The sequence below is a fragment of the Prenolepis imparis genome, unplaced genomic scaffold, assembly GCF_030444845.1.
Source record: "Prenolepis imparis isolate NDT839.2.m4 unplaced genomic scaffold, iyPreImpa1.0 SCAF_2, whole genome shotgun sequence".
NCBI classification, from domain to species: Eukaryota; Metazoa; Arthropoda; class Insecta; order Hymenoptera; family Formicidae; genus Prenolepis; species Prenolepis imparis.
This window is the reverse complement of record NW_028141160.1, coordinates 4,775,316-4,789,151: the sequence shown is the minus strand read 5'-3', so window position 1 is coordinate 4,789,151 and position 13,836 is coordinate 4,775,316.

Genomic DNA, 13,836 nt, shown 5'->3' with positions numbered 1-13,836 from the left:
AATCAATTAATGGTGTATGAGCCAAGCTCAAGAAGCCAAAAAAGAATATTCTTGCACGCATTGTGTGTTGATTACGATATGTCGGTAAGTAGTATAAATATAATTAATAAATACGAAATTTTATTTACTTATAATAAATTTATATTGTAGCAACAAAAATTTAAAAAGAACAGAAGCACGAACAAGAAAGAAAAAGAAAATGAAAATAACTCGCCTCTACCAGATAAGGAAAATGACCCGCCTGAAACACAAAGGAAAAAACAGTATGGTTGGTTCACACAGAAATCTGATTGTGCTAACCAGATTTAATAATAAATATGGAACAACTAATTATGTGTTTGCTGCAATCACACAGCAATTGTTGAGCGATTATGTTGTAGTCCAGTCAAATTAGACTTTGACTTCATAAAAATTAGGAACAAGCTGAATTTTTGTGGAGACCTTTATTTCGATGTTCTAATGAAATCCTGAAAAGTACCCTTAATTTGATCCATGGGTTTTTTTTTATAGAGGATGAAAGGGGTAAATTTTAGTTTTTTGCCATTATCTCGAAAACTGACAATTTTTCGAGAAAAATAGTTATTATTAAAATTGTAGCTCATAAAATTCTCTACAAAAAAGGTCATTATACTTTTTTTCGTACAACTAATCGTTTTTGAGTAAAACGTGCGGTAAAGTTGCAATATTTCTAATATAACTTTTCTGCACCTCATAGTCACATATAATACTATAGTGGTGTGCACATTTTCTCTTTCAGTCTTTCACTCTATATCTTCGAAACGGTTGATTCCACGAAAAAAAAAGTATAATGACCTTTTGTGTAGAGAATTTTATGAGCTACAATTTTAATAATAATTGTTTTTCTCGAAAAATTGCCAGTTTGTGAGATAACGGCAAAAAACTAAAATTTACCCCTTTTTATCCCCTATAAAAAAACCCATGGATCAAGTTAAGGGTACTTCTCAGAATTATATTAGAACATCGAAATAAAGGTCTCCACAAAAATTCAGCTTGTTCCTAATTTTTTTATAGTTTTGCCCTTTTCAAGTCTAATTTTACTGGGCTATTGTAGCAGTGACGAAACCTGGTTGCTCCAACCAAACTCCAATCAAACTATTTCTTGATAATACAACTACAGATATTGTAATGGTAACCGCACCATTTAGTTGGCTTAAATAAAATGTCTTGATGTAGTATTAAAATAAGTTGCTATCACACCTTAATGATCATTGCAAATACAAACATAAATTTAGTTGTAATCATTCTTAATTTTGGTTGGTTCACACAGATTATGTTGATGTACTGTAATACCAATAGTTGCTATAGCTCGTAGGCAATATAGTTGTAGATACTATATATTTCTAGTTGTTTTCAGAAGCAGATATTTTAGCGCTATTTCTAAGAAGAGAAATTCAAGAAGTCAAAAAATTCAAAAATATGATGTATGCATATATGTATATATTGTAGTACATGTATGTACAATATGTACTACAATACAATATGCATTTTTCGACTTTCCGAACTTTCCTTGTAAATAATGAAGTTATGTGAAATATGTATTACATCATTCAAAGGTATAGTGAAAATACACAGAAAAATAGTTTGATTGAATAAATCAATTTTTAGTAAAAAATGAACAATTCAGAAATTCCAATTTTGATAACTTTAATCGGATTTTCTGAATCGTTTATATTTTACTATAGAAATGGAATAATTAAATCAAATTTGTTTTTTGTTTGTCAGGTTATATATTGTGGTGTTTACTTTTGAAGATAAGTTTATACATAATTAGACTCGGCAGATTCTTCTTTATTGCCAATTTCCACATCATTATTTGATCTTTTATCGTGCTTATTAACAAAAGAATTTCTAAGAGAGCCAGAAATACAGGATTTATGATAAAATACAAGATGTTTCCGAAATAAGTGCCAATTAGAAAATACTCGAAAACATTTCTCCTTGTGACATCCAAATTTATCAGATTTGTTTGTCTTATGCACTAAAGATAGGTGCAGCCATAATGCACGTATATTGTTAAGGTGATTCTTACACTCTGGGCACACAGGCATTGTGTACTTGATCGTATTTAAGCTTGATCACATTTCAATACTGCAATTAATCGTTTCACTTCAGGTGTTGTTTCCACAATACTTTTCCACTGATGTTCAATTCCATAAAGAGCTTTTTCAATTACAATCCAGAGACGTTCACTTTGAATAGGATAATTGCAATGAAGGGCGTGATAAGCCTTAAATGATACTTCAATTGTTCTTAGTGGAGATTCTAGGCCGATCATCCAAAATTACGTAGCTAGAGGTAATATTTTTGAGATCTTCACCAACTATTACAGGAAATAATTGAAGTTCAGTTCCATTTTTTTCTACAGTTTTTTTCATGCCCTCAAGTTGCTTTTCCAGATCACTAATCACCTTAAAATAATAAAATGTTATAATGCTATTAACATGACTGGCATAAACTTTAGACGAAAAGCAAAGTATAAAATCATTAACATTTATTGAAATATCACTCGAACATTCTATAAAATGATTAGACTCAGCAGATTTTTCCCAAAAAAGTTTTACTTTTAATAAAAATAAAAAAGCCCTTTGTAAACATACTTTTAAGTGCACCAGAAATCCTTCTTGAATTTCTGCTCTTGAGGCACGCCAAGGCTTCCTTTTGGGAACCTTAACTGGTACTACAGAAAAAAGTTTTGAATAATTGCACAGCAAAGCAGCCTCACAATCTATGGATATGCATAAATACAAACATTTTTTAAGAATTCAATGTCAAAATTAGGGAGAGAGACACTTAGACTGTAATAAATTCTAAGAAAAAATTATTTTCTTACCTAGATTTTCCTCTCGTACACCAATGTTGATTAAACGCTTAACTTTAACTGAAAATTGTGGCCAGTGAGTTAACATACGATTTTCTGCTCCTTTAAAGAGGACCTTAAAGTCATGCTCAAGCTGTTGAAGAAATACAAATAAAATATAAATAAAAGTAACTCCTTGAAAACAATGCATATTTTGTAACATGACCATGAAAAAAAACACACCAAATATCCTCCTGGCTGTTTAAGAACGGGGTATTTGTTAATATAGTCAGCTACTTTTAAGTCTTTATTTTCTTCTTCACGTAGCTGACTTAGTCTGAAGGAAGTTGTATATTCCCAGCATTCTTTAACTTTCTCCCATGGCTCAAGCTGTATTTTCAAAAATTCTAAGCTTTTTTTTAATTTGAGATCATCTAATAAAGAAAAAAAAAATTGTTTAAGTATAGCATTACTTTATTTAATCCACATAAACTGTTAATTTTGCATTCGTTACCTGCTTCAGCAAGTGTGGGGATAGATGCTGCAATGTATAATTCTGATGAAGATAACGATTGAGAAGATTGACCAAAATTACTTTTTCTCAAGTTCACCTTCCTAAGTTCTTTATTTAGATTCGTATAGGCATCGTACACTTGCCAGAAGACGAGCGACCTTTCCCTCGTTCATTTGATGGAATGTAATGTTTCCTGCACAAGAGCCAATGTCAAAAATAAAAATGAAAGTAACATATTTGTAAAGTAAATGTATGTGCTTACAACAAATTCTCCAGGGAAACATTCCACTTTGCCAACTGCATAAATCTTTTGCCACAAATCCTGTAAGAACAGCACATAATATGTCGAATGTTATAAAAAAAAGACCAATTATTTTAGAATCAAAGACATTTATAATTATGTATTTGAATCATTTCTTAACATATAAACTGGCTTGTAATTTATTTCGTTATAATCCTGAAAATAAATCTGCAATAAAATTAAGCATCAGTACTTACGTTTTATTAGTGTCTGCACCATACTCTGCTTGTATAATCAGTTCCGCTAATTTACAGCGTGCATTGTTGTCCAAAATCGATTGTTTATATTGCTCAAGTATAGCCTTCCCAAGAGCTGTTTTTTGAAGAATTTCATAAATGTACTAAAAATAAAAACAGATCCTGTTAATTTGATCTATGTCTCGCATTACTCTATTGTGTATCACATTACATAAAAAATTATTAAAAAAACTAACATTATTTTAAAAAAATTAACATTTACTAAGAGATCCTGATCTTTTAGCACTACTAAATCATTGTGTTGTGATTCCTCCAAACACAGTTTTTTTCCGGGAATTGTCTCTATCCCTACTATCTGGACATCATACGATGCTCTTAATGAGGATGGTTTTAATACTTCTGAAAATTGACTTGAAGTGAAAGGTATAACCATCGATATATTGTGTTCTTTAATTATATTTACAGTGTGCTCTGCTTGATTCGCATTTTCCTTAAAAATAAAAAAATTTACAGTTAAACTAATTGTGTGTAAGTAATAAAAAAGAAAAAGATTTGCCTATCTCAAAACTGTTTATTATTTATTGAATTTTTGTGGAATTGCTTTATACCAACCTCAAGAATGGACTTTATCCCTTTTCTGAGTTTTAGCTGATCGCTCACATTACTGATAATTGATGGTATTGTATCAGGATATTCATGAAACAACTGTAAAGTGTCATAATCTATCTGTTTCTTTGTAATTATGATCTTCATATTTGACATTTGTCAGATAAAATTCGTAACAAATTATATTAAAACATAGTTTACAGTTGACAATTTTAAAGGAAACAATGAAGGGAGAAATCTTTGCTTGATTTTAAGAACCTATCACTTAAATTAAGCTTGCAAGTTGCGGAACACTGTATACACGAGAGCGTATACAGCAATAGATATTTTTATCACGTATGTTACACAATTAAAGTAATCATTTTTATACAGACATTAACAAAAAAAAGATATTACATGCTACAAAAACTTTATAAACTTGCAATTGTATCTTCAGATATAATTTTTTAATTATACATACCTTCAAATAATCCAATAAGATGTGGCAGTTTCATACGTTGCAACGCAATTTTGCAACGATCATCCATAACGATATCGACAATAATGACACGAAAATAAATACACTACCCGACAAACTCTCCTCAACCAGCGTTAAACACGTACGTATACGCTTGCACTTACATTCGCGGATAAGTCGTCTTTGCATCAGCGATGCTACAGCTACAGAAAACAAACGCGAAAACTCGCTACGTGCTACATCGCCATTATGCCAGAAATGAGCCTCGGCAGCACACGCATCAAACGCAACGCGTATGGACATGTGTTGCGCAGTACGCTCTGCGCAGCATATGTACGCGTTGCAACTAATACGCCATAATCAGTCTATCCATAAATGGGTGCCTTAACAAAGTTCTGGTTGTGGCAACTAAATCACGCGCAACTACTTTATGTAGTTGACATATCAAAGTAAATAAGTCATATTAACCATTTACATAATTGTCACTCAAAACTAATTAGGATGATGCAGCTATTTGCTTACAACTAAATATTTCTGGTTGTATGCATCATACTTTTTTTTCCGTGTAGTTTAAAATTTTTATTGTTATATGTATATATTAGTTGTTGCAAAACTTCTACGTAGCTATAATTATGGCTACGTATACAAATATATAAGTTTACACAGTCATAATTATGGATACAAAATATTATCCACGTATAGGTATAATTATTATATGTAAATGTATGTCTACAATTATCCTAAGTAATAATATACAAATAAGGATAAATAATTATATACATTTATACAATAATTATATAATTATATATGTGAATATCCTTTTGTAGTCATAATCATGGCTATGTAAATTTTTATATTTATGTGTGTAACCATTTATAGCTATACATGAGATACGCAGACATATTTTACATAGCTATAGTTATAACTATGTAAAGGTTATTCCCATATATAATAATTATTATATAAATGTATATAATTATCTTTATTTGTATATCAGTAATTAGGATAATTATATACAGTTAAATATAATAATTATATGTGTGAATAATTTTTTAAATAATACTTATGGCTACACAAGTTCATATATTTGTCTGCGTAGTCATAATTATAGCTATAAAAGATTATTTACACACATATATTTATATATATAATTATTTTATTACAGTTCTATTGGAAACTTAAACCTTTTCTTCCCAGAAACCTCTGAAGAGGAGATAGAAGTGTAAGTACACAAATTTCATTCATTTCCAAATTTTGTAATAAAAAACTAAGAATATTATTGAATTACTAATTAAGAATATTATTTTTTCAGAATATCAAATAACAAGAATACTAAAAAGAAAAAAAGTCAATCCCAGGATCGCGACCAAACAACAATCTCACGATCGCGAGATCGTAGTTCTCGCGAGCGACGATTGCAGGATCGCATTTCTCGCAATCGTTCGCGAGATCGTCGTTCTTGCGACCGTCGATCGTCTAGTTTTGGCGATCATCATTTGCGAGATCGCATTTCTCGCGACCGTCGTTCGCGAGATCATAGTTGTCGCGAACGACGATCGCGGGATTGCATTTCTCGCAACCGTTACTCGCGAGATCGCCGTTCTCACGACCGTCGCTCGCGAGATCATAATTCTCGCGAGCGACGATCGCGGGATCGCATTTCTCGCAACCGTTACTCGCGAGATCGCCGTTCTCGCAACCGTCGCTCGCGAGATCATAATTCTAGCGAGCGACGATCGCGGGATCGTATTTCTCGCGCACGACGATCGCGAGGTTGTATTTCTCGCGAACAATGGTCAGAACACTCTCACAATCGTTGCTCATCGCGAGATTTCTCGAATCGCAGAACATATTGTAAGTAATAATAATACGAAATAATATATAATATTAATAAAACGCATTTAATATACATATATATTACAGATGTACGCGGCACACGTGCTGGAAGATGGGTTCAGCAAAAAAAGGAGAGGGTTTTGAGCAGGGATATTATGCCAATTCTAACCAATGGAGCTCCGAGGGGGGTGCGGGGCGCGGGGGTATCTCGTGGCGCGGGGGCTGACCTCATGCGGGGCGGGGGGAAACTTGGTGGCGCGGGGGGTGACATCACGCGGGTGGAGGGGATGTTTCGACAAAGAAGGGGGAGTTTTCAGAGTGCAATATTTGTAGATGGTATCTTTACGACTTTTTTATGAGGGATCTTAGACATTTTCTCAAAAAGGTATAGAACAAGCGCCGATGATTGACAATTTTGTACCCTCGTTAGTATAATTTTATTACGGAAGCGCCGATGTCCGGCTGCTCGAACTTGTCAACGGAGCATTCTAGAATCCATAAAACTATGTTTTTTTTCATTTTTATGGACAAAATGTCCATTAAATGTCCATAAAATCATTAGGATATTATGGAAAGAAATGAAGATTTTAGGGCCGACGCTGCGACGAACATGTCAAAACATTATTTATAGGTGCAAATGTAAAAGCGTTGACGTTCGGTAGCTTTGTACCCTCGCGGAAAATCGGTCGTAAACGAGAGCGTCTTCGAGACATCTTCCTTAATATTTTTAAGGAAGAATGCAACGTATCGGCGCCAACGTTCGGCAGTTTTGTACCCTCGCAGAAAATCGGTCGTAAACGAGAGCGAAACATCTTCCTTAATATTTTTAAGGAAGAATTGCAATAATTTTGAGAGGAATGGGGGTTGAAACTTATGGAGAGTGGGTCTCCGCGTCAAAAAGTCTTCAGCATTCGACGAGTTAAAGTGTCCTATGCGAAGTGTCAAAATTGTGCAGTAATGTGTAAAAATGGAAAATAATAATTTCGAGGCAATATTAGACGAGTCGTCTGATGAAGATCACGCGTTGTCGAGTGACAGTAATTATATTAGTGATTGCAGTGAGGACCTTACGGATATTCACGACAAGGTAGTGTCTAATTCACAAATCCTTGCGCTAAATGGACGTACAAAAGTTTGCGCCATATACTTTTATTATTCTACGGGTGGTGCTCTTGCTTTATGTATTTCGTGTATAATCTCTATTCAAGATGTCGGGCACATGTATGCTGTTAGAAAGCATGTGATTCAATTACACGACGCAGTGGATGGTCGATACTGTAGCAATTGTAGAGAATCATTGTCAGATATTTCCATGTGATATGTGTCCTATTTGCACAAAATAAACTTTTGGAGATTGTGCTGGGACACTTAAAGTGAGAATTCTATAAGTATTGTGAAAATGGTGACTCAGAAAAAATCGAAGGACATGTCTTCGGTGGTACTGTTTCTACGAAATCGTGAACTCGGTGTACAGAAACCCCAAACAAAAGATTTGGCCCATTTTATAGAAATTCATGAAGATATTTTAAGAACAACTGGCGGTTTATCTAAATGCTTCAGAGCACACAACAATATCAAATGCTTTCGACGTCGCTATAAAAGCTGTGTGGTTTATTTTAAAGGATCTGAGGACCCATATATTGGTCGAATGGATATCCCATCACCATCGGCATCATGCGAATCATCGGATTATGATTTTTTGGACCAAGATATTGAGGAACCATTATGATTTTTCAGACCGAGATATTGAGGAACCGTATTCTCCCTAACCTGTCAAAGAGGCAGTATGTAATACTTGTAAGTATTTATTTTAATAAATTAAAATATTTATAAATTAATAAAAAAAAAATTTTCTGTTATGGAGAAGGGGCCCCTTGCTGTCCCATTATGGTTCTCTACAGTCTCGCAGCCACCGCCCCACCACCTCGCAGCCGCTGCTCCTCCGCTTGCCGCCGACGGATTTAAAATTTTTATATTTTGTATTTTATATTTATATTGTTTATCTATTTATCTTATTATTTGTATTTTTCTTATATATTCATATTATATAATATTATTATATTATATTTTTTATATTTTTATATTATATTCATATTATATTATCATATTGTTATATATTCTTATATTTTAAATTTTAAATTCACATACACACACATTCATACGCGCTCACACACACACACACAATTATAAATATTACACATACCTATTTTATGAATAAAAAAAATTATTTTAAATATAAAAACACATTTTACTTTAGATCCTCTCTTTCCTTCCATTTATATTAAGAATATTATTATAAAAGAATTATTATTATTAATATTGGAAAAAAATATTATTAAAAAAAAATCTCCTTCGCATGCACCTCACGCTATCTCCTTCTTCTCTCTCGCGCTATCTCTCTCATGGTCCCTAGCCTCGCGCTATCTCTCTCATGGTCCCTAGCCTCGCGCTATCTGTCTCTCTTTCGTGTACCTCGCCACGACATCTCTCTCCTTCACATGCGCTATCTCTTTCTTCTCTCTCACGCTACCTCTCAGTCTCTAGCCTGGCGTTTTTCCTTCCCCGTATGACGTCAGACCCCGCACGGACCACGCAACAAGTTATGTATGAGAGCTGCTTACGAGTGGGAGAAAGATGGAGAATGCAAATGCATGCAAAAATTACATCATAATTTAGACTTTAAAAACTCTTTATTTATATATTTTTTCTTACATATTATGGACTAAAAACTAAAGCTGCCAGCTCACAATCGATGAGTTGATGTTTATTGAAGGCGTCGCTAGCGCGTATTACATTTGATACTTCTTTAGGATTCGTTACATTGGACGCGATATTTGAAAATTGTGTAAATTTAACATCGACTGTCTCGGTAATTTTAACCAATCGATCAAAAGATACATCAATGCATGGATCGAGATCGAACATACGGTGTAACGTCGATTCGATCATCATCATGCATACATTTGAAGATTCGAGACTTATGAGTTTGGCGTTGTTAATCGTATGAAAAAAATTTCCCCGCACTATGACATGTCTTCGGGGAAAATTTTTCCTTGCTGGCGCGTGCAGTTCGTTCACCAACTGCCGTTTCTCCAAACTATGTTGTTTCATCGCTTCGCCAGTTTTTCCCGATCGTCGTTTGCTGCTGTTTGTTTTATCACTCATTTCCGTTCCTGAGCCGTTCTTGACCCGTTCTTGATCCGTTTGTAGCCGTTCTTGATCCGTTCGTAGTCGTTCGTGACCCGTTCGCAGCCGTTCGTGACCCGTTCGTAGCCGTTCTTGATCCGTTCGTGACCCGTTCGTGATCCGTTCGTAGCCGTTCTTGACCCGTTCGTAGTCGTTCGTAGCCGTTCTTGAGCCGTTCGTGACCCATTCGTAGCCGTTCTTGATCCGTTCGTAGTCGTTCGTAGCCGTTCGTAGCCATTCTTGACCTGTTCTTGAGCCGTTCGTAGCCGTTCTTGAGCCGTTCAAAGCCGTTTCTGAGTTAGCGTTACAGACTGCGATAAACGAGCGATAAACGTTAAAAATATTAAAGATACTTTTATTAATGATAATGATATAATGATATCTTTAGATGTTAGTTCATTATTCACAAATATTCCTAAAGAGTTGGTTTTAAATGCCATTAAAAAACGATGGACTGACATTGCTAAGAACACAAATTTCAATTTAGCTCAATTTTTACATACAATAGAATTGATTTTAGATTCAACTAGTTTCAGCTTCAATGGTCAGTTTTATGAACAAATATTTGGCAGCCCGATGGGTTCTCTTTTATCACCTATCCTAGCAGATATTGTGATGGATGATTTGGAGACACAATGTTTAAGTTTGTTAAGTTTCACTGTCCCCATATATTATAGATATGTAGACGACGTTTTTGCTATATTGCCACGTACAAAAATAGATGTGATATTAATGACTTTTAATAATTACCACCAACGTTTGAATTTCACATATGAAATTCAAGTTAGTTCTTCCATTAATTTCCTAAATACAACGATCATTCGTTCTGACAATGGACTCATTACTAATTGGTACAGGGAACCTACATGTTCTGGAAGATATAAAAAAAACCCTGGGATTATAGTCTCCAGCTGTTAAGCCAAAGAGACTTTTCCATCCTTTATTTTGATGCATACAATACATTTTTAACTTAACCTATATTCTAAATTATATCTTATTTTTAACATATCCCTAGTACTGTCTGGGGGAGGGGGGGTTTGAACTGTGTTACCCCTACTAGCCTCCTCAGGAGAGCTTCGGCGACACAGCGTGCACGACCCCCAATGCGCCTAAATTCTCTAAAAACCTTCTCTGGGTCTGGGTGGACTCGAACCTGCGTTTCGCATACTCTTCGCCTCAGGCGAGTTTCAGCGACGCAACGTGCACGACCACCGTCCGACCCTATGTTCTGGAAGATATATAAACTTTTTTTTTCTAACCATCCTTTAAAATATAAAATTAATACTATTTATAATCTGGTTGATCATGTTATTCTACTATCCAATGACATTTTCCATCATAAAAACATTGAGATGGTGAATGATAACTTACTTAATAACTGTTTCCCTAAACACATCATCAAACGACATATACAAAAAAAAAAGAATTAATGTATTAAAAATCGTAATCACAATAATGATTGTGATATGAATTGTGGACAATCTGACAGAACATCTTTCATTTCATTGTCATATGCTAAAGATATGAGTTATGATCTATGTCGTGTTATGCGTGGCATGGGCTTCAACGTCTATAAATAACAAAAAAAAAACTAAATACATTGATTAAACATGGTAAAGATAGTTTACATAATGATCAGAGAATTAATGTTGTATATAAATTAGATTGCAAAAACTGTAATGCGTCATATATCGGCCAAACAAAAACTCGCTTACGTACTCGAGTGAAAGAGCATTTTAACAATATAAAATTGCATGAAACCAATCATTCCGTTATAAGTAAACATAAGTTGGAATTCGGACATGAATTTGATTTGGACAAAACCTTATATATTACATAATGAGAAATATGTGAAAAGAGAGAAATCGCGGAAATGTTGTATATTAAAAAATTTCAATAATACAATCAACCTACAAAAGGACACAGATAGCTTAAATAAAATCTCAAATTCAAAAGGAGGCTATATGGAGCCACGCGTAGGGTGTAGGTACGCAAATATTAAAAACAAACTTGTTGGAATAACAAATTTATTGAATCTAAACGTTTCGGTCCTTTCTTTGGACCTTCTTCAGTAAATTTAATACAATAAATAATAATGGGGAATCTACATACTACCGCACGTAGCGCAAAAGCCGTGAGCCCCCCCTATCGATATCCCATTAGATAGACAAAGTGACATAATATGTCAGGTACTCAAAAGTGGACTCTAATGACGGGTATAGTGAGGAATTTCCGAAAGGGGGCTCACTCTTATTCACACACTCATCCATCGCACGTTCACACGACCGTACGTGGACGCGCCCGACGCACGAGTGAAGAAGATATTCGTTTTGATGCTATTTATAAGGCGCCCTACCACGGCTCATAGCCTGTTATCGAAGTCAATGTCAAACAATGTGTGGAATTTATTTCTCCTTCTCTCTCTCTCCCCCTCTTCCCCACCCCCCTCTGTCTCTCTCCCTCTATCCCTGTCCCCCCTTCCTCTCGCTTCCCCCCTTTCTCTATCTCCCTCTCTCAAACATACGATGTATGGAGATTAATGTTACAAATGATTTATGGCTCTCTAAAGGAATTCGATAACAACTAAACGAAGACCGTCTTTCAAGAAATTTGAGGCATATTTGTCACAACAGATATATATGCTTGACTTAGACACTCTGTGTCTTCTTGTCGGTTTAGGCCATTTATTTGGCGCCTGATAAACAGCATCTCTGAAACAAGTCTCTTCCTTAAAAACGGTTCCTCATCCAAGATCTCAACGTTATCCCAATCAAATTCGTGGTTATTCAGCCTGTGATCCGTGATCACGGATTTTTGCGCGGTGTTTCTTTTTATGTGATTTCTGTGCTCCCTAATGCGTGTTCTCAACTGCCTGCTGGTCTGACCGACATAAGAGGCATTACAATTTTGACATGAAATTTTGTATACAACGTTATTATGCCAGTCTTTCTGCAGTGTGTCTTTATGCACGCGGATAAACGAGCGTAACTTATTCAAACCTGTGTAGGACATTTTTACATCTAGATCACGGACCACATGGCTAAACCGCTCGGACCATTTGGGTATGTATGGGACATTAAAATAGGCAACGCGAGCCGAATTAGTATCAGGTGTTCTGTTAGCGTCACCTGAATTATTATTTTTATTTCTCGCAAACAAAGTCCTAAGCCTTTCGTGAAATGTTTCAAAAATCAGTTGTAATGGATACCCATTATCACGTAACACCCCAATGACCAATTCGAGGTTCTTTTGGTGATATCTTGGATGTGATAACCAGAAAGCCCTATCTATTAGGCCAAATATTGTGCCTCTCTTGTGACAGAGAGGGTGACAGGAGTAATAATTCAGATATCTTCCCGAAAATGTTGGTTTATGATACCAATCGAATTCAACGTGTCCCCGGTTTAGAATGAATGTAACATCCAAAAAATCGAGTCTATTGCCCCCCTTTTCCAACGTAAACTGTAATCTATTATGACACGCGTTAAACTGTCTTAGTATCTCCTGGCTCGTCCCGGGAGGGACGGCCAACGCGATATCATCAACATAGCGTACGTAGATCGGGAGTTCAAAAGGAAGGTCTCCTATCACCCTGCTCTCCAAATCGCGCATGGTTAAATCGGCTACTATGGGAGACAGCGGAGAACCCATGGGCGCTCCGAAGGTTTGTTGATAGATTATGCCATCAAAGATGAAAAAAGTTGAGTGAAGAACAAGCCGGACTGCCCCCAAAAATTCCACGCGCGGTATCGTACAGTTATTTTCTATGAAATTCCACCTCGCGGCTATGCCGTCGACTGCCAAATCCAATGGAACGTTAGTGAATAGAGAGACCACATCCAGTGAAATAAGTTCACAATTGTCACCAACGTAAGTTCCATCGAGTTTGTTGACCAGTCGAAAGCTATTCTCCACATGACT